The 20,638-nt window shown below is 42.7% G+C and overlaps 1 long non-coding RNA gene across 6 annotated transcripts in view; it reads left to right on the top strand.

Moving 5' to 3' along the window:
* Window positions 1-12,810: 12,810 nt before the first annotated feature.
* The window catches only part of LOC143663026 (uncharacterized), a 74,248-nt gene continuing 66,420 nt past the window's right edge, over window positions 12,811-20,638 (top strand). For 5 of the 6 annotated variants that reach the window (XR_013165710.1, XR_013165711.1, XR_013165713.1 and 2 more), the window contains exons 1-2: window positions 12,811-12,988; window positions 13,391-13,640. This is a non-coding gene — a long non-coding RNA (uncharacterized LOC143663026). The remainder of the gene's footprint in view (window positions 12,989-13,390; window positions 13,641-20,638) is intronic. The other variant, XR_013165709.1, reaches the window with a different exon arrangement.

Raw genomic sequence — 20,638 nt, 5'->3', positions numbered from 1 at the left:
TAGAGTTCAGAGGGTACCAGAGACATGGATCTAGCTACCACTTCCTGGCCCCTGGGGTAATGGTGCAGATAGGAGCCCCCTTTCCCTCAGCCACCAGAAGCTCCGTGGACTGTCTTGTAGGATACACCTGTGGGATCCCAGGACCACAAGTCCCCATCTACAACTCCACCTTGACACCACAATTCTAGAAAAGGCCCTGCTATGGTCTGACTGCTCCCTGGTAGCAGCTTAAATTAGTACATGTGGGCAGGGAGGAAAGGTTAGGAGAATCTATACACTTTAAATCAAAGCTCTACAAAAGCCTGCAGATTGGCTTGATTATCACAGGACATTCTCCCTCATTCTTGTTCCCCTCACTCTTAACTTGAAAAGTGTGGCATATGAAAACAGGCCAATTGTTGATAACAGGCAATAAAAAGAAAATCTGTCTATTTTCATGACAATGAAAACTAGTCTCAGGTCTGAGTTAGCAAAGTTTAAAGATCAATGATTTTATTTGTAGGGACTTTTGCCTATTACTGTTAAAAAGAACACTTAAGAAACCCACTTCCTACCCAGCATTTTCCAGGAGATACCTACTTATTCCCACAGAGTGGTGGTGATGTTTCAGTGATTCACTAGACCTAAAGCGCCTTACACATCTGGCTGGTCTTTGGTCTTAATTTGCATAAAAGAGAAGGAAGTCTGAGAAAGTGCAATGTTGTCAACACAAAGAATTAAGATGAAACTTCTGCTCCATATCTCAATGGGATTCATGGATGCTCAAAAGAGAAGGTATGATGTTCATGATGAGCCCTGCCCTCAGCCTGTCATGGACAATCACATTGGGTGGTACCAAATTCATCAAGAAGAAAGCTCAGAGAGCATCTAGATGCAAATTTCCTGCATTCAGTCCTATGCTTCAGCTAAGTGAACTTTCAAGAAGCCACACCTAAGACAACACATCCTAAGAGTCCATCCAGCTGCTGAATAAAGAGATGTGCAACCAAGGTGGATGACCCTAGAGCCAAGGATTGAGAACTGAGTCATTTTCTGGGCAAGCAGATCCCCCAAAATGCATTCAAAGACTATAACTGTGAAGGAGGGGAATGGGACACACAGATCAAACAATGCTGTCACCTACACGTAACTAACACTTTAAGATGCTGAAGTATAACTCAGAAAGATATTTATTGGCAGAATGATCACATGACTGCCCGGATAAAACAGCCAGAGTGAAATTCAAAAGCCAGGGTGACCCAGGCCCCTATTAAATACTACTCAGGCAGTGAACAACCAGGACACTTATCCAGAGGTAAATTGAAGATAAATTCTCTTCTAGAGCCTAAACAAGGTATAAAACCTCATCTGGACCATCTCAATTACTCTGGGACAGGAAGGATCCCTTTTGACACTTAAGAAACAGGTCTTACCCTTAGTCATCCTTTAATCCTTATCTGCATGTATCAACAGGGACTGGGACAAGGAGGATCATACCCCACACTTAGCTTCCTGGGGGCAAAGTCAGAGCAAATAGATTTGGAGGCATTTTCCTTGTACAGCTAAATGCAGGGTCTAGTCCAACCATGCAATGTAGGGTCTAGTCCAACTGTGCACAAAGCAGAGGGATTTCAAACCCATCTTGCTCTTCCTTCTGATTCTGAAAGTTTCAAATGTGAAGGAAGTGTCTTTCAGACCAGGCTTCACTAGAATTCATGGAAGCTGAAGGAAAAGGTGGAAATCGGAAGATGAAATTAGTGTTTTCACTCCAGGAAAACAGCATAAGCTGTTAATATTCAAGTTAGAAGCTTAAAGAATGAAGAAGATGCTCTCCAAAAACTAAGTTTATAAGATTAAAATCTCAGATCATATTCCCCCTCAACAATAAGAAATAAGGTAGAGTGCATACCTTGAGGAATGTAGTAACTGATAGATCTTAAAATATTCATGCAGGATTGGAAACATGAAACCTCAGTACTATTTCACTCCAATGAGGGAATTAGATACTATAGATTTCTTCCCCAATATATATATGTTTCTTGGAAAAACTCATAACATTGAAGGTAGGTCAAATTCTATACAACAAAATAACACATTCATCTTCTATTCCTGGATGTAAAAAGAATGTTTGGAAAAAAGTAAAACCACTATAGAATCCAATGAAAGGAAACTGATCTCCCATTATTAGAGTTCAGAGTTATTTGATTCTGGCAGACATAGCTGAGAGGTAGAAATGGGGACAAAGCTGAATGGGACATAGGCTTCTATAAATATCTTCCCAGGAGAGTGAAAAATGTCACCATCAGAAGGGATAGTCATTGAAGAACTAAGATACAGAATTGTGGCATCTTTGCTGCAGTAGGTGCTAAGCTTATCCCTTTTCTCATGAGAAAGGAACCCAAAAAGTCTTTTCTTCAGGAATGACAAATTGAGTTTGGCAGAGGATGGGCATGTCCTAAGCCATATGCTCTTTACCCAATTACTCTGGTATAGCTGTTGAGGACAGTGCCATGCCTGTTGCCCATATCCCACTAGAAGGGGGATTATTTTACTGTCACACTTTCCAGGAGACTGGAGAATCTGTGAGGACAGAAGACATGTTCAGCCATGTTCACAAAAATCATTTCAGCAATTCCAGGAGATAAATATGGCAGATAGAGTGTATCTCAACCAATGAGTGAATGGAGTTGGTGGGTGAATCCACAGAAACCTGTCTACCCAAGAGGGACTGCGATAGGATACATTCTACATGGTCCTCAAGGAGTCTCCAGTGGGGATAAGTCCCAGTCATCTTTAGTGGGACCAGCTCAACACTTTACCTTTCATAGTTGCTCCCCTCATCACCCTGACACACATATACCCTTTCTTTTTCTGAGCTTCCTGAGGTCACTATGCAATGAAGTACCTACCCCAACTTCAGTTCTCAGATTCTATCTTCCAGTAATCCAAACTCAGACTCCCAGGTTTCACTTTATATTTCAAATAAGAGAACATAGCTATTCTTTCACTGGCATGTATGGTTATAAAGAAAAATGTAAATTATTTATATTAAGATTTCAAGAGACCATCCTAGATTTATGGGTTAGTGATGAAGTAGAGGGAGTAGAAATGAGCTCCCTGTTCTTCTACTTTGAAGACAATCGTAGTCTCTATAGCTAATGCCAGCCATGTACAGAAACAGGAGTTCTGGAACCTTGTGAGAGAAATTTCAGAAAGAAACCCTTGCAGTGAAGAATACAAGAGAACACTCAGGTTTCACTGCTGGCTGCTGAGTTTCCTGCCTCACATAAGATTGTTGACCCGGAGGCATTGAACCCTGTAACACGTACTGAAAAATAGTTCTTTCTAAAGAACATCCCTAAAATTGTCTACTTTTATGACACCTATCATCCAGGAAATCTGAAACAAGCATTATCAAGTACAAATTAAAGTGACTGAGGCCTAGAAGGGATAACCAATACCAGCTTCCACATCCTAGAAATACCCCTAACTCAAGCTTTTTTTCATTGCATCAGTTTATCCATCATGGTGACTACAATGGTCTCAGAATTGTTCTCCACACATACCAAGTGGTGTCCATGAGAGCCCAAAGGAGAAAGTGCTGCTGTTGTTCATGATGAGCACAGTGCTTAGCCTGCCTGGGACAATCATATTCCTGGTGGTAACAAATGCATCAAGAAAGTTCAGTGGCATCTGGATACAACCTTCTTGCAGGCAGGCCTATACTGCTTCTATATGAAGTTTCAAGAAGCTGCAAAGGAAATATAAAAGCTTAAGAGCCCATACACAAGCTGAAAGACAGTTACCTACTAGATGACCCTATGGCCAGGACAGAGAGCTGATCATTGACCGGGTAGAATGTCTGCCTCAAAATGCAGTCTCAGACAGTAACTGACAGAGGAAATGGAACCTGTATGACCATCACCTAAAAGACCATCACCTAAAAAGCAGACATCCTTGAAATAACACTTAGAGCTTATACCCAATGGCAATTTACAGAGAAGCTAAATTTTTATTTCCCTCATCCAGAGTAACATCAAGGAAAATATTGGGCAGTGAGAGATACTGCTATGGCCTCTACCATTGATGATGTCCTAAAAACACTGTAGGAAGGCTGCATTCCACCTGGAGTGCCCAAAATGGAACTTCACGAGGATTGAGGTAACCAGGCCCTTGGCACAGATGAGCCACATATACAGATTCAAGGACATTGCCTTGTTTTCTTAGGGCTCCCTAAAATAGGCTTATCATGAACCTTCAAGCAACAGTCTCTTGCAATAGGGTTGTATTATATTCAGAGTGGGGAGGCTGAAGAGGGAGGGAAATCATTCACCATGCAGCATAATTTAATGCTGGTGAGGACCTCAAAACATGACACAAGGCCACTCTAACAACAAAACTGAAATGATCCCCATGGTCTACCTTCAGGATAACCCTCATGGAACAAGGAGAAACTTCTTCATTCTTGTCCTAATGTATTAGAAATACCTAGAACAGAGCCAGGTACATGGAGATGCTCAAACATTCAACTGTCATCAAGTAGAGAATATCATAAAAAACTTATCAAAAGGCCCCCACACTCTGGTCGTCATGTCTTCCTAGAAATCACAGAATATCTCCAGGCCTTACCATGGGGCAGACACATTCTGGTCAATAGCTGGAAGTCAGCAGATACAGGACAAATTCTTCCCAGCTGAAGTCTACAGGTGATCTAGGCCAGTGGCCTTCCATGGGAAACATTCCTTCTTCTCTTACTTTCTCTGAATTAGTCCTCATTCTAGTGATTAGTGACCATCACCACACCATGAACTGTCCTAGAGCTGGACATCCAACAGTAAGTGAGGTCAAAGAACATGTCTGTTTTGTAAACTTCACTGCATATTTCCACATCCGGAGTTATCTCCAGAGCAACTGTACGGGCTCTTCCTACAATTGCCCATTCTAGAAAAGAATATTCCAATGCCAGGTTATGGCTCCATGCCTGTAATATTTTATTCTGTGTGAGCCAGGATACTCTGGGTTACTAGTTCATGAGATCTTTTTAGTGGGTACCTTTTGTAATTTCTGCTTTATCCTTTAGCCCTTTGATGAAACTACCTGCCTATTTCAGGACATTGATATATAAGAATAAGTCAATGTTCATGATACCAGTGTCTTCAGTTTTGTTGTTAGAGTGGCCTTGTGTCATGTTTTGAGGTCCTCACCAGCATTAAATTATGCTGCATGGTGAATGATTTCCCTCCCTCTTCAGCCTCCCCACTCTGAATAGAACTTTGGGTACATCAATTCCTGAGCATGGCCATAAATCAACTGAAGCTGATTTGGGCTAAATAGGTCATGGTTCAAGCAAAGTTCCATATGTTAGTTACAGAGATGCCAAGCCTATTTCTTTCACTCATCTACACAGAAACACTAGATGTGAATCATAGAGTATCTGCAATAAGAACATGAAAGATATTCCGATTCTGACACCTAACTAGGAAGAAGCCAATGCTGGGATGCATACCATGAAGACATAATCACTTTGAGCTACATATTTCCAACATGCGATACGTCAACAGGTGAAAAGGAATTTAGAAGGTGGGAGAGGATAGAAAGAGACAATTCTAAGAGACCTAAGAAGCTAGACTGGGGAAAACTGTCCAAGGAACCTGAGAGTTGACGTCTCTGTGGGAATTGTCCTGCCTCTCTCCAATGCATTATAGTCCTCTGCCTTCAAAGATCATGAGTTGTTTCAAATATCTTCATCCCACACTCTAGTCTTGGAAGGTTCCGGAAGAATTGCTGCAAGATGCCCTCAGAGATTATTTGAATGGATCCAGCTCAGTGGTTCTCAATGGGAGGAGATTAAGTTCAATGGATTTGAAGCTAAATGCCTGAAAACATTCCTTACAAGTGGCTACTACTTGCATCTACTATGAATAGACTAGGGATGCTGTTAAGCATTCTATCATATTCATGACAAAGCCCTCCCCTTGAGACAGAATTTCAGTGCAAAATGTCAATACTGCCATAGTTGAAAAATCCTGATCAAGATGATGTCTTTGAGGTAGAAAGTCTGAATCATTTGATGCTTTTAGAGTTTTTCCCCCAGGAGCTCAGGTAAAATTTTAAGATTTTTAAATATTCTTTACCCTGAAGAAGCACACAAATATATACGTATGTATAATCCTTGTATTAGTTAGGGTTCTCTAGAGAAACAGAATCAACAGGGAACACTTGCAAATATAAAATTTATGAAAGTGTCTCACATGACCGTAGGAATGCAGATTCCAAAATCCACAGGGCAGGCTACGAAGCTGATGACTCCAATGGATGGCCTGGATGAACTCCACAGGAGAGGCTTACCAGCCAAAGCAGAAATGCAACCTGTCTCCTCTGAGTCCTCCTTAAAAGGCTTCCCATGACTGGATTTAGCATCACTAATTGCAGAAGACACTCCCCTTTGACTGATTACAAATGGAATCAGCTGTGGATGTAGCTGACGTGATCATGACCTAATCCTATGAAATGTCCTCATTGCAACAGACAGGCCAGCGCTTGCCCAATCAGATGAACAGGTACCACAACTTGACCAAGTTGACACCTGTCCTTAACCATGACAGTCCACCCCTTGTCAACTTGGCACATATATATATATATATATATATATATCACCTTAGACCATACTTAATTTCCAAATGAAAACAAATAAGCACACATTTTTTCTTTTACCTGACAATACTCAACTATCCTGCATATAACTGGAAACACATTAAATCTCTCCAGAATAGAGTGCAAATGCTTGGGCAACATTCATTCTTAAACTTGATATCTTACAACTTAAATAGTATAACACAAACAAAACAGCGTTACAGTCCTCGTTTCTGTAACTGATCACGTGGTCGAAGTTCATATTTATCACTACCTTCTTCCACTACCCATTCCATGTTCCCTTTCCCCTCAGCAAGCACTTCAGCTGGCCGTGGTTCTTTGCCTGGTGGGGTGACCCAAACCTTCATTCCTGAAGTCTCAGAGCCATTAGTGGTCCTGCCTGGATTGTGTTGTTGCAGTTTTCCATTGATTTTAATCACAGGGCATGGTAGTACTAATAGACGCCCCAGGGGATCTCCTATATTCCAAGAAAACTCTTCTTTACCTCCATTATGTAGTTGCAGTCCTACTTCCTTCTGATAGTCAGGGTCAATTACCCCAGACAATAATGTAATCCCCTTCTTGGTGTGTTGATCCAGAGGCATAAGTAGCCTAAAGTGGCCAGGTGGCAATCTTAACTTCCAGTTCAGTGGTATCACTGTTGTTTCTCCTGGAGAAAGCACACCCCGTTTTGGAACTAAAACCTGTAGACCAGCAGAACTCAGGGTAGCAGGGACAGGAAGCAAAAATTTTCCTGGAGGATCACTAGGAGTAATAGTGAGGGGCACCACACCCATTTCCACCCCTTGGTTCCTGGACCCATGGATCCTGGCTATGGGAGAAACAGCACCATACAGTGGACGCTGATTCAGAGCATACACAGCTTCCTGGAGAACATTACCCCAGCCTTTCAAGTTTTTGCCACCTAGTTGGCACCGTAATTGAGTTTTCAAAAGGCCATTCCACCGTTCTATCAATCCAGCAGCTTCTGGATGATGGGGAACATGGTAAGACCAGAGAATTCCATGAGCATGTGCCCATTCCCGCACTTCATTTGCTGTGCAGTGTGTTCCTTGATCCGAAGCAATGCTATGTGGAATACCATGATGATGGATAAGGCATTCTGTAAGCCCACGGATAGTAGTTTTGGCAGAAGCATTGCGTGCAGGGAAAGCAAACCCATATCCAGAGTATGTGTCTATTCCAGTTAGAACAAATCGCTGCCCCTTCCATGAAGGGAGTGGTCCAATGTAATCAACCTGCCACCATGTAGCTGGCTGGTCACCTCGGGGAATGGTGCCATATCAGGGGCTGAGTGTGGGTCTCTGCTGCTGGCAGATTGGGCACTCAGCAGTGGCTGTAGCCAGGTCAGCCTTGGTGAGTGGAAGTCCATGTTGCTGAGCCCATGCATAACCTCCATCCCTACCACCATGACCACTTTGTTCATGAGCCCATTGGGCAATAACAGGAGTTGCTGGGGAAAGAGGCTGACTAGTATCCATAGAACGGGTCATCTTATCCACTTGATTATTAAAATCTTCCTCTGCTGAAGTCACCCTCTGGTGTGCATTCACATGGGACACAAATATCTTCATGTTTTTAGCCCACTCAGAAAGGTCTATCCACATACTTCTTCCCCAGACCTCTTTGTCACCAATTTTCCAATTATGGTCTTTCCAAGTCCCTGACCATCCAGCCAAGCCATTAGCAACAGCCCATGAGTCAGTATACAAACGCACCTCTGGCCAGTTTTCCTTCCAAGCAAAATGAACAACCAGGTACACTGCTCGAAGTTCTGCCCACTGGGAGGATTTCCCCTCACCACTGTCCTTCAAGGACACCCCAGAAAGGGGTTGTAATGCTGCAGCTGTCCACTTTCGGGTGGTACCTGCATATCGTGCTGAACCATCTGTAAACCAGGCCCGAGTTTTCTCTTCCTCAGTCAATTCACTGTAAGGAACACCCCAAGAAGCCATAGCTCTGGTCTGGGAAAGAGAAGGTAATGTGGCAGCAGGAGTGGAAACCATGGGCATTTGTGCCACTTCTTCATGTAACTTACTTGTGCCTTCAGGACCTGCTCTGGCTCTATCTCGTATATACCATTTCCACTTGACAATAGAGTGCTGCTGTGCACGCCCAACTTTATGGCTTGGTGGGTCAGACAACACCCAACTCATGATAGGCAACTCAGGTCTCATGGTAACTTGGTGGCCCATGGTTAAGCGTTCAGTCTCTACTAAGGCCCAGTAGCAGGCCAAAAGCTGTTTCTCAAAAGGAGAGTAGTTATCTGCAGCAGATGGTAAGGCTTTGCTCCAAAATCCTAAGGGTCTGCGTTGTGATTCTCCTATAGGGGCCTGCCAAAGGCTCCAGACAGCATCTCTATTTGCCACTGACACTTCCAGCACCATTGGATCTGCTGGATCATATGGCCCAAGTGGCAGAGCAGCTTGCACAGCAGCCTGGACCTGTTGCAGAGCCTCCTCTTGTTCAGGTCCCCACTCAAAATTAGCAGCTTTTCTGGTCACTCGATAAATGGGCCGGAGTAGCACACCCAAATGAGGAATATGTTGTCGCCAAAATCCAAAAAGACCAACTAGGCGTTGTGCCTCTTTTTTGGATGTGGGAGGGGCCAGATGCAGCAATTTATCCTTCACCTTAGAAGGGATATCTCGACATGCCCCACACCACTGGACACCTAAAAATTTTACTGAGGTGGAAGGCCCCTGTATTTTTGTTGGATTTATCTCCCATCCTCTGACACGCAAATGCCTTACCAGTAAATCTAGAGTAGTTGCTACTTCTTGCTCACTAGGTCCAATCAACATGATATCATCAATATAATGGACCAGTGTGATGTCTTGTGGGAGGGAGAAACGATCAAGGTCTCTGCGAACAAGATTATGACATAGGGCTGGAGAGTTGATATACCCCTGAGGTAGGACAGTGAAAGTATATTGCTGACCTTGCCAGCTGAAAGCAAACTGTTTCTGGTGGTCCTTACTAATAGCTATTGAGAAAAAAGCATTTGCCAGATCAATAGCTGCATACCAGGTACCAGGGGATGTATTGATTTGCTCAAGCAATGATACTACATCTGGAACAGCAGCTGCAATTGGAGTTACCACCTGGTTGAGTTTACGATAATCCACTGTCATTCTCCAAGACCCATCTGTTTTCTGCACAGGCCAAATAGGAGAGTTGAATGGGGATGTGGTGGGAATCAACACCCCTGCATCTTTCAAGTCCTTGAGAGTGGCAGTAATCTCTGCAATCCCTCCAGGAATACGGTACTGCTTTTGATTTACTATTTTGCTTGGTAGGGGCAGTTCTAGTGGCTTCCACTTGGCCTTTCCCACCATAATAGCCCTCACTGCACGAGTTAGAGAACCAACGTGGGGATTCTGCCAGTTGCTCAGTATGTCTATGCCAATTATACATTCCAGAACTGGGGAAATAACTACAGGATGGGCCCGGGGGCCCACTGGACCCACTGTGAGATGGATCTGAGCTAAAACTCCATTGATCACCTGGCCTCCATAAGCCTCCACTCTGACTGGTGGTCCAGAGTGACGTTTTGGGTCCCCTGGAATTAATGTCACTTCTGAACCAGTGTCTAATAGTCCCCGAAATATCTGATCATTTCCTTTTCCCCAATGCACAGTTACCCTGGTAAAAGGCCATCGGTCTCCTTGGGGAAGACTTAGAGGAAGGTTAACAGTATAAATTTGTGGCAGTGTAACAGGTTTCTTCCCCATAGGGACCTGGCCTCCCCTTCATTCAAGGGGCTCAGGGTCTGTAAACTGTTTCAAGTCTGGAAATTGGTTAAGGGGCCGTGACTCTGTGTTTTTGTAATTCAGGTTAGACTTCTGTTCCCTTGACCTAGAACTCTTTTGTTTATACAGCTCCAACAAGAATTTAGTAGGCTGCCCTTCTATTGTATTTCTAGGCACCCCATGATTTACTAGCCAATGCCACAAATCTCTGCGTGTCATATAATTTTGATGCCTCCTTTGAGTTTGTTGTCTATTATAATACCCACGTCTATCCTGTCTTTGGTGATTAAGTGCTGCCACCTGGCTTCTGCCAACTCGGGATCCTGTCATCCCCATTGTGGTTAAGGATTCCAGCTCAGTGACAGCAGTTCCTACAGTAATATCTGACCTACAGAGAAGTGCAACCACAGAGCTCTTGAGGGATGATGGTGCTAGTCTCACAAATTTATTTCTCACTGTTCTGGTAAAAGGTGCATCCTCTGGACATTCCTGGGGTGTAAGAGTAGGCTTTGCATGATAAATCCACTCTAACACCCCAATCTCTCTAAGCCTCTGGATCCCCTCATCTACATTATACCAGGGCAGTTCTGGCATTTCAACCTCAGGTAATGTTGGCCACCTTTTGATCCATGTTTCAACCAACCACCCAAACAAACTGTTAACACCTTTTCTAACTGCTCTAGCTATAACATTGAATGCAGAATCTCTGCTTAGTGGGCCCATATCAATAAATTCAGCCTGATCCAGCCTTATATTCCTCCCACCATTATCCCACGCTCTTAAAATCCATTGCCACACATATTCCCCTGATTTTTGTCTATATAAATTGGAAAACTCACACAGTTCTTTTGGAGTATAACGTACCTCCTCATGTGTGATACTTTGTACCTCACCTTTAGGGGTCTGTTGGGACTTTAGTTATAGGTCTAGAAGAAATGAGGGGTGGTGGGGGTGGGTCATGAAAAGAATTAGAAATATCTTCCAAGCCATTTGCTTCAGGGCTTTCATTTGCAGTTTCATCTGGTGAAACAGAATTAATAACTCTAGGGCTAATCCCTTCAGGAGGAGGTTGGGTGGCCAATTCCTCAAGGCAGGCTGGAGGTGGGGCGGCTATGTCCTCAGGACAGACTATTACAGGGTTATCTAAAGAAGGCTCAGCATGGTCTAGGGTTTCAACCTCACCCCCAACATCATTATCAATCCATATGTCACCATCCCATTTTTCAGGGTCCCACTCCTTTCCAATCAATGCCCTCACTTTAATGGCAGACACCATGCAAGACTGAGATTTCAGTTTACGTTGTAAAGTTGCTACTCTAACAATAAGATTCTGAGTCTGATTTTCATAGATCTCAAGTCTACGGCTACAGGAAATAAAATTTTCCTTCAGGATACTCATAGAAACCTCTACATCTTTCAGATGGCACTTAAGCTTCTTGTTTGAAGCCTTAAGCCCATCCCTTTCACCCTTTAATGTAGACAGTGTATCTAACAACAACCAACCAACATCTCTATAACTCTTATTTCTACAAAACTCTGTAAAGGTGTCAAAAACCTTATTCCCCAGAGTCTGGCTTCGTACAAGCGAAGCATTAGGAGAATCAAATGATGATATTTTGACTATCTACTTTGCCAACTCAGTCCATGGATTGGGAGTGTCATTCTGATTAAGGGAATCAGAGTCCTTAGTGTCTCTGAGCCCAGTCAGAGTAGAAAACCTTCATAAAAACCCATTTTTAAGATTCTGTTCCTTAAGAACCACTCCTGGTACCAAGATGTATTAGTTAGGGTTCTCTAGAGAAACAGAATCAACAGGGAACACTTGCAAATATAAAATTTATGAAAGTGTCTCATGTGACCGTAGGAATGCAGAGTACAAAATCCACAGGGCAGGCTACGAAGCTGATGACTCCAATGGATGGCCTGGATGAACTCCACAGGAGAGGCTTACCAGCCAAAGCAGAAATGCAACCTGTCTCCTCTGAGTCCTCCTTAAAAGGCTTCCCATGATTGGATTTAGCATCACTAATTGCAGAAGACACTCCCCTTTGGCTGATTACAAATGGAATCAGCTGTGGATGTAGCTGACGTGCTCATGACCTAATCCTATGAAATGTCCTCATTGCAACAGACAGGCCAGCGCTTGCCCAATCAGATGAACAGGTACCACAACTTGGCCAAGTTGACACCTGTCCCTAACCATGACAATCCTCCCATCTTGTTGAAGCTCATACTCTAGAGCCGAGGTGAGGTATCTTCTACCTATTCTCTTGAATTTCCCCTAAAGACTTCTTCCTCTGCTACATATTCTTGCCTCAGTTGTGGATAAAGTCAAAAGTGAGATTTTGACTTTTTGCCATTTCCCCACTGGGAACACTAACAACACAGAGACCACATTGTGACATCATAAAAGCAATGACTGGGAACCAACTTACCCATTACTTTTTCCACTAGAATCCAGGCTGATGATATTGGGAACAGAACACAGATGCCAGGACCACAGCTCTGTGGTCCTGAATAGGATCCAGATTGTGAAGAATTTGTGGTTAATCTTCTCTCCTTCCACAGATCAGAACCAGATCTACTGCCGAGAGCATCACAAGGTATGTATTTAGACACTCAGTTTCATATACCCATGAAATGATACATAGACCTTATCCTGAATGGCAATTAGCTATTAGCTATTTTGTCCTACATACAGAGTAACTTCTAGAGCATCATATAGCTTTGACACCTGTGAGTCAGGACAAACCTCTGCAGCTCCACCTTTGCTGATAATTTGGCATTGAGGCTATGTTCTACAACTGAAAACATCCCTAATGGAACTTCACTGCTCAACATAGATTAAGGTCACTTGACTCTTGGGAAAAATGAGCCATGTACACAGATTTGGATATTGAAATTGCTTCCTGTGGACCTCATGATGTTCAAAGATATTTTCTACACAGTTGAACTAATTTGGATACCTCCAAAAGCTCCTTTTTTCTGCCCTCTTGTCCTTCCAGCTTGCCGCTGATAGCTTCAGCCGGGCCGCGCGACCGGTACACTGGGTGGGTTTGGGGCGAGCTCGCGGGAATTAACCTGGGTAAGCTGGAGCCGGCGCTTTCCCCAGCCGGCGGTCGCGAGAAGTCTTCACTGAGGCCAGATTCGGGTTTTAAGCTTTTATTGTTACACTCCGGGATGGGCCACCCGGGAACCCGAGGAGTGAGACATCTGGGGTCCGAAGACCCCGGGGCTCGGACGACTTAGAGCGGGGTAAGCGTGGGGCTTAAGTACTCTCGGGGAGGGGTGGAGTCTTGGGCGCACACGTCAGGAAGAGACAGCCAATCACACAAGCCAGGCGGCAGTTGCTAAGCTTTAGGCAGGTGTGGAGCTAGAATTAGACATAGAGAAGCGAGGAGAAAAACAGGAAAGGCTGCGGGTTTGTGGCGAGCTACGGAAATGGGTGGTCTACAACAAGAGGGGGAAGGGGGGAACAGAGAGGGGGGTTACAGGTACAGAGGGCAGAGAGTGAATGTAGAGAGGGAGAGAAGGATTAAAAAATTTTAAGCATGGCTAGGCTCCAGTCCCTGAGAAATATGCCACACAGCTAATAGCACCATTGCTCAGACAACACCCACCAACAATGGAAACTACAAATCTACTTTGCAACAGACACAAGAGACTACCCATGTACCACCAATAAGAAGAGATCTTCAGCATCAACCTTATATCTTGTCAAATCCTTGACCTTTCCACAAAGAAGGTCTCAGGAACTCTGAAGCATCTAGAATTAGAAGAAAAACTGCTTATACTTTCCATACTTTCTGCTGTCCGATAGCCCTGAATTGGTCATCCCCTCTATTTTCTCATCATTTTCAATCCCATCACAATATCTGTCCTCAAGAACTAAAAGTGGGGGGTGCTGAGGAAGTTATGGACACATTTAGCGGCCATGTCCCAGCCTTCTCCTACCCACCCCCTTCCTCTTTTCTAGTCTTGCTTGTGTGCAGGCATTCAGTATGTTTCCATTTAGCAACCAACCACACGCAGCCCAGGGAAGACCTTAGACCTCAACAGTGAAAAAACAAACTACTTATCATGCTTCCTCCATTTTCATGGTGGGTGGCCACTGAAGCCATCCCAAATAAAATTCTGGGAAATTCTGCCTCACATTCTTTCCCCAGGAATCCTTTACCCAACATCTACCTATATATATATATGCCAATCAATGGTAAAACTGCTGACAAATCAAGGATTGAAAAGGTTTTTTCCCTCATGTCCCTCAAGGATCAGTAATTGAAGAAACTGGACCCCTATGGGAGTGTCCTCAGCATTTATCCACAGAAGTCCCACTTGACTAATTGAAAAGGAGGCCAGACCCCTTGGGGTATTACCTTAAAGAACTACTGCAAGGATAAAGATGGACAACAGAAAACATGGTAGACAATTTCATTCTTCACTAATGAATAAACCTGAGATAAGCATTAAGTGACTAGAGATTCCAAAAGGCCAAAGAGATCCTTGAACCCTCTATATAATGAGGAACAAAATCCCTTACTGTTCAAATATGTCAAGAACCAGGAAGAGAAGTTAATGATATCACATTCAGGTTCTTTTTGATACAGTGTTGAGTAGAAGCTCATCTTTCAAAACCTGCTTGTAAATTTGATGACTGGTTTTCCAGATAATTAATGCCATTTAAAGATCAACTTATAAATCTGCATGAATCCATGGATATAATTCAGATACCTAAGTGAACCCTAACACAACTGGTTAGGAAAAGGTCCAACCCATTTCTTAGATGTCTCCTCTGATAAGTCTGAGGACTAGTCCCATTGCTGAGATTGAGTCAATAGAGCAGGGTCAAAGGGTGCCAATACGGCCACCAAGCTAGTCTGGTGTGAAGGGATCAGAAGAACAAAGTCTCATGTCATAGGCACCAGAACCTCAGGTTAGCTGAAAGGAAAGATCTGTTGAGATCCCAGAACATAGAACTGTCACCAGATATCAGACAGACAGAAGTGTAGAGGTAGGGATCCTGGACAACCCACATTGCACATAAGGAATTGCAGGAATTGAAGAGCAGGGTTTTGGTACTCAATTGCAATCATATAGAAACATAAACTCTTCAATAAAGCTTGGTTTGTGGGAAGAGAAACAATATATTACAAGACCCAGAATGTAAATTCAAACAACCAGACAGCTTTCACTTCTAAATAGTCATACCATAGGAAGAGAGCCACACATGTAAACTCTTATGTCACTGAGAATTTGAGTGAACTAGGAGAACGCACTATATTCTATGGCTGTATGTAATTGCACCCATTGCCCATGGATGCTAGCATGTCCTTTGTTGCATTCAGTCCCTCTTGTGCAGGCCAGCCCCCAGTACCCGAAGACATTCCCAATATGAGACTTCACCTGAGTCAACTCAGTGTATGGTTAAGTCCATCCTAGATATTATTATCAAGAAGTCTCTAGCAGATGTGGCTAGACACCATAAGATTCACCCAGTCCTTACAATACTACAGTGCGACTCTGGATTTCATCTGTTCAAGACCACAGTAAACACATTGCTCAATTTTCTGGGACTTCTACAATAGTTTCCCCCTTGGAACTTTAAGAAACAGAGAGTAGTAAAAGTGTTCAGTGTGCAGTAGTTAGACCTCATGAGAAGGCATTCATAATGCAGCACAATTTGAAGAAGAGAAGCCATTTTATGCTGGTAGAACTTCAGAGTTCTGCATGAAGCCACTCCAACTGCAAAAAGCCTGAACAAGCCTTATGGTTCACTTTCAATATCCCCTTTATTGGCATAGGCTTCTTTTTTGTTCCTGATATTCACAGCACCTATAGCAGAATCCAGAAGTTTCCAGCACCAAATATTTAGCATTCATAAGAAAGGAAGGAAACAGAGCCACAGCGTTTCAAAAAGCACCCATGTCCTGGCCATGCTATCATGGCAATCATAGAGCATCTCCAAGCTTTAACACTGAAAATGCTACACAGTAATACAAAAGCCTGGATGTCAGCAAACCCATCACCAACTCTTCCAAGCTGTTACCTAGAAATTTCTACCACATCCATTAGCTGCAGCAGCCTATGGCTTCAGAGAAGAACATGAGATGGATGTATAGCTCCTGAGAGCAAGCTCCAAAAACTTGAAGGGAACACCCCAGGATACCAAGCAAAGCAAGCCCCACCCTCAGCAAGAACAAGGAAGAACATTTTTGGCCTTGCCTACACACAGGGGCTTCTTGATTACACTGATGTTCTCAGGCTTATTCCAGTATCATGATGTATAAGTGAAGGACAATAGGCCTTGTATTAGCTAGGGTTCTCTAGAAACAGAATCAGCAGGAAATATCCATAGATATAAAATTTATAAAAGTATCTCACAGGACTCATGGGAACATAGAGTCCAAAATCCACAGGGCATACTGTGAAGCTGATAACTCCAATGAAGGGTTTGGATGAACTCCACAGGAGAGGCTCACTGGCCAAAGCAGGAAGAGAGACTGTCTCTTTTGAATCCTCCTTAAAAGCCTTCCAGTGATTAGATTAAATGTCATTGCAGAAGACACTCCCCTTGGCTCATTACAAACACAATCAGCTGTGGGTACAGCAGATGTGATCATGATTTAATTCTGTGAAATGTCCTCATAGCAACATACAGTCCAGCACTTGCCCAACCAGACAATCGGGCACCACCACCTGCCAAGTTGACACATGAACTTGACCATGACATGCTTGTTTTATGGTACCCCTGGGTACTTGCTCAACCCCACAAATAATAGGGTCTCACTGACATATAGCCAGTGGCTAGCTGTTCTAACACTACCAGAACCCTTTCTTCATCCAGTCCATTCTTCTCAAGGGCCAGAAATCCAAGACTAAACATTAAATAAATCAATAGGCATTCCTTACATAAACAGCAATATGCTCTCTTCCAAGGGAAGCTTCCCCTGATTTTCGCTTGCCCCAAATCAAATCCCCATACCAACTATCCAAGAAATGGTCTTTGCTAGTGATTAAATATATGAAGACCTCCACTATATTAAATCCAAGCAACATATCTGTCTCTTAAACTTCATAGCTCTTTCCATATTTCTACATCCAGTGATACCTTCCAATCCTAAGTTATAGCCACAAGAACTTTTATGAGCTACTGTCATACATGTACTAAACAAGATTTAATAAGACATTTCAGACCTATAGCCCATCCCCTCATCTGGGTTTACAAACTCACGTGAGTCAAGGTGCCCTGGGTTACTGATAAATGAGGTATCAGAATGGATACCTACTGGGATTTATGAATTACTATTCAGAATAAAACATACTTGTGATAAAACTGCCTGTTGATTTCAGGAGAGTGTTATTTAGAAATAAGTCAGATTGTATGTGAGGATCTTTGTTCTTGAATTCCATCAATAGGCAGTTTCTCCTGGATTCAGGTGTTTTAGACTTTTTGGTATCATCAAGAAGTTGATATAGCATAAAGTCGTCTAAAGCGGCTCTTACCTTGGGACAGTAATAGTTCAGAGATAGCCCTTTATGACAACTGCAAAGAAGCCAAGACTGCAATAGACACGGAACATTATTATCTTGGCTGATAAAAAATCAATTAAATATTAATAGACAGGGTCATACATGAGGACACAAGAACATACATACTCAGACCCCTAACTGCTAAGAGGCCTACACTGGAACACACACCATGAGGACTTGATGACTTTGGGCCACATTATAAGAACTCATTATAAGAATCAACTTGTAAAAAGTGATTTAAATGAGGATGTATGTACAAGTATGTGATGATACCATGAGCTGGGGGATTGTATTCTTTGGGTGGTTTGTGTGAAGTGCAAATATCTCAGTAAAATTAGGTTAAAAGTTATTTCAGGATGAGAGTAGGGATAAAGAAAAGCAAATTCTAGGAATCCTAGGAACTAAATTGGGGAAATCGTCTCAGGAAGGAGTCAGCTTGCTTCTACTGGGGGACTGAATCTACTCTCCTACCCTTCAGAGATCAGGAGAAGCTCCAATATGCAAGTATCCAGAACTCTAGTCCTTGAAAGTCCAAAGGGGGAATTCTACAAAAACTCAGAGACATTCCTTGAAGGTACCTGTCTTAGTGGTTCTCAACCTGGAGAGATTTTATCCCTTAGGAAAAATATGGAATGTCTAAAGACATGTATGTTGCAAAGAGGGGTGCTATTGGAGTCTAGAAGGAAGAGGCCAGGGATGCTATTAAACATCCTACAATACTTGGCTAATCCTCCACATGAAGAAATGCCATAATTAACATTTGTAGTCCCATGCCTGGTGACAGTTTAAGTATATGGGAGTCTATCACAGTTGCTATTCAGGACATGGTTTCTTTAAAGAGAGGATACCACTTTTGGCATTTGGTATGCAGCTGCTGATCTGGAGAACACATTCTTTTCAATCAATAAAGATCAGCAGCAGTTTTCTTTTTCATGGGAAGACATTCACAGTCATGCCTTAGGTTACGTTAATTCTCCTAATCTCTGCCACAATTTGATCTACATGGCCTTGATTACATTGACATTCTGTAGAACATCTTGCTGGTTTACTTTATTTTTGGCATCACTCTAATCAGAACTGAGGAACAGAAAGTAGCAAGTACTCTAGAAAACAGTGTAGGAGTTAAATCTACAGAGATTCAGGGACCTATCATGTTGTTGATGCTTTTAGGTGTCTATGGCATGCTGGCATATAACTACCAACTTCCAGAATTGAAGGAAAATTAACCACATCTTTCATCTTTTAAGTTAAAATCACAGCTTCAAAATTGGGAGGCCTTTTCAGATTTTTAGGGAGTATACATCACACTTGGGAATACAGATCCAAACCACTTCAATGGACTCAAAAGAAGGCCAGTTTCAAGTAGAACCAGAGCAAGAGGATTCTGTAACTTGTCTAGGCTATAAAATCTGCTGCCCTGATACTCAAGATATAACCTAGAAGATCTTACTGTGTAACACATGCATGCTAGGAAAAGATGCCATGTGAGGTCTTCATGAACCTCAACAGGAAAAGTGTACTTCTGACCTCAGATTCCAGAGCAACTCAACACCTTCAGCAGTAAAGAACTCAGAATTTGGAAGTTAGCTTTACATATGCTATTGGGAGACTGAGCTCTTGGCCATGAAACATCAAGTAATCATGTACTTGAATTACCTACTATGAGCAGAATACTATAAGACACAAAGGCATTAGGTCAAGTGAGCACAAAAAAAATTAATTTTATGATAGACATAGTACATTGCAATGGTCCCAAGCAAATCTAAGGCCACAATTAAGTTATAACAACAGATGTCTCAGACTTCCATGGCCCCTACTGTCTGTTCACCTACATCTCTCTCAGTTCACAAATACGGATGGCCTTATGACCTATGACAGATTGACAAAAGAGGGAAAATTAAAACAGTGGCTCATAGATGGATTGGCTTAACAGGTAAAAGCAAATTGAACATGGATTGCTATAACACTATGGCTCCTTAGGAGGTATCCTTAAAAAAAGCTGAAAAGGAAAATCCTCCCAGTTTGCAAAATTTCAAACAATACAGACCTGGTTGTCTGTTATATGAAGGGAGAACTGGTCTATGATAAGAGTATGCAGAACCATGTGCATTGGCAAATGAATTGGCTAGTGCTCAGAGCCCTCGAAGATTAGAAGATTGGAGATAAAGTCTGCGGAAGAGGCACGGGAAAGGAATTTTATCATACATCAGCTAGAAGCTATCAGCCTGAAATAATATTACAATGACCTCGTAAATACTCCACTAAAGCACCAGGCTTAGGGATAAACTTCAGAGATAGAGTGCTATAGTAGACACAGAAATATACTGTCTAGATCCTCCCCCCGAAGGGAGGTCATACAGTTTTGGTAGAGAGTACAGTCCATAGAAAACCCCAACTAAGTATAACCCCTCAGGGATAGTCCACATGCAGGGTCTGAATGAGTTGGAATAGAAATCCCAGCCATTTCAACTTGATGTGGAACAATTCTAATGTAAGACACTTGCTCCAGAGCTCCCCACCAACTTGACTGAGGCTTATGCCAGTCTTGCATCCCAGTCTGTCTTCCACAGGGTCTTGCTTCCTTACGCTTCCTTTCATAGGTTTTAATCTCTCAAATATCATATACTCCAAACTCGGAGTTGGTTACCTAAAAACTCAAACTGCAACAAGTATGGTGCATTCAAGATGCACTATATCCTTTTTTATTTTCTATGGACAGGTAC

The sequence above is a fragment of the Tamandua tetradactyla genome, chromosome 19 (genome assembly GCF_023851605.1).
Source record: "Tamandua tetradactyla isolate mTamTet1 chromosome 19, mTamTet1.pri, whole genome shotgun sequence".
In the NCBI taxonomy this organism is placed as follows: domain Eukaryota; kingdom Metazoa; phylum Chordata; class Mammalia; order Pilosa; family Myrmecophagidae; genus Tamandua; species Tamandua tetradactyla.
Note: the sequence above shows the minus strand (reverse complement) of the source record. Positions and strands in the feature narration are given on the sequence as shown.